Here is a 1,508-nt window from a genome sequence, read left to right as displayed (position 1 = left end):
CAGCACTTGCTTCCGGAGAGATTCGGGAGAGGGCCCCCCCGAATTTGCCCAGTTCCTTCCAGAGCAATGCCTTCAGTGTGAATGAGCCCTAAGTCTCTATTATTCCTCTTTCTTTCTTGTTTTCTCTTCAACATCAACTCCTCTTGATTTAATACATTCTAGAGTCCAAAATCCTCAGCCTCTATGTTATCTTAGTATTCATAAGCAAGAATATCCCCATATATTATTATACCAAAGACCCAATTTCTTTTACCAAAAATCAAGAATTGGTTGCCACTCATCTTTCCTTTTAGTCATACTTGTTATACACAGATTTAAAGGAATTGCTACTACCTCTATGATAAAAACCCTACATTCTAAAGTTCCAGGCAGAAAGGTTAATGGTCAATAGGTGAGGTGCAGTTTAGGGAGATATAGAAGGTAGGTATTGCGGGTCTTCAGGCAAAAATAATAAAATAGAACTGCACATATGAGCTTTTGAGCTCTGAGCAGATTCTAGTTTGTTTTTTTCTGCTGAAAAGGATATGTAAGTTAAGCCATGAGCAACATACAACAAGACCATGATTTCAGATAACATGATCAAAAATAACATTGGAGAACTGTACCAGGACATGGGGCCGTGAACCCCAACAAGGAAATCCCAGGAATTCATTTATAATTTTTAATCCTGCTTTAAGCAAGGAGAAGAAAGAAATCTGCTGAGAGAGTTGACTAGGCTGAGTACGTTTTCAAAGATCACCTATTTGAACAAGATGCCAATAAATAGATATTTTGGAGCAATTTTCAATTCTCCTCCTTAATGGATTCTTTCCTGGTAAAATAAAATTTATAAAACCAAAGAAGGGGAAAGTTGTCACGCAACTAGGTATCAAGCAACACCTGCTTGAACTCTTTCTTCTACACAACCATTAAATGTACAGGAGCCCTCTCTGTGTTTCACGCTGGCATCTCTACTTGGTGAAATGTGAGAGCTCTCTGGCAGAGAGTTCCAAATACCTCATGAAACTCCAAATCCCATCACTCCCTGGGCATTGCAGTTGAAGTGATATCTGAATCCTATTACTATGTGTAGAGTGAGAAAAGATCCACATCTGTGTGCCCCCAACAATCCACCTTCCCCATCTCTCCTTAGATATTACAGGTGGAGAACAGGGTTGCCAGATCTCAGGGCCCTTTCCTGACTAGTCTCCACTTTTAATAGTTCAACTTCAGGCAGGAGACTGGGGTGCAGACTCTCTGGTTTTAATGGACTCAGATGCAGCCAAGAGGAAAGGGCTTCGTGCAAATCCCTAACTCATCTACACCAGTTTCATACAATTTGTAATGCTGGATTTGTCTGTGCAACTTGCAAAGAGTCTTGGTGTATGCGTGCATCTATGTATTTATTTAGCTTTTGCTCCGGCCTTCCCATTTGTTGTGGTGCCAGATCTTACCCTCCGCCATGCTTTGTATCCATCTTCTAGTTAGAACCAAATAGGAGATATTCCTTATCCCATTTCCCTAAAGAA

The sequence above is a fragment of the Sceloporus undulatus genome, chromosome 2 (assembly GCF_019175285.1).
Source record: "Sceloporus undulatus isolate JIND9_A2432 ecotype Alabama chromosome 2, SceUnd_v1.1, whole genome shotgun sequence".
In the NCBI taxonomy this organism is placed as follows: domain Eukaryota; kingdom Metazoa; phylum Chordata; class Lepidosauria; order Squamata; family Phrynosomatidae; genus Sceloporus; species Sceloporus undulatus.
This window is presented reverse-complemented; position numbering follows the sequence as displayed.